Genomic DNA, 302 nt, shown 5'->3' with positions numbered 1-302 from the left:
GAAAAAAATGACAATATAATTGCAAAGTTTGGAATAATGACACACGCCAGCTGATTGCTGTGACAATCATGGGCGTCAATCATCAACACATCTCTCTACACCACTCATGCTTTGCTCTGAATCCAATTGAGCCTGACCTAAATAAAATAACCTGGGTTCCTGAGCTGACCTGGCCTGAACTGACCCAGCCTGAGCCAAACGACCTAACCCGATATCAGCCCCTGATGACCTAATCTGACCCTCATTATCCTGACCCCACTGACATAACCCTACTAAACCATCACTAACCAGTAACCACTAAC

This window comes from Amphibalanus amphitrite, unplaced genomic scaffold, assembly GCF_019059575.1.
Source record: "Amphibalanus amphitrite isolate SeventyFive unplaced genomic scaffold, NRLGWU_Aamphi_draft 000903F_arrow, whole genome shotgun sequence".
Classification (NCBI taxonomy): Eukaryota; Metazoa; Arthropoda; class Thecostraca; order Balanomorpha; family Balanidae; genus Amphibalanus; species Amphibalanus amphitrite.
The sequence above is the reverse complement of the archived record's forward strand: the minus strand, read 5'-3'. Positions refer to the sequence as shown.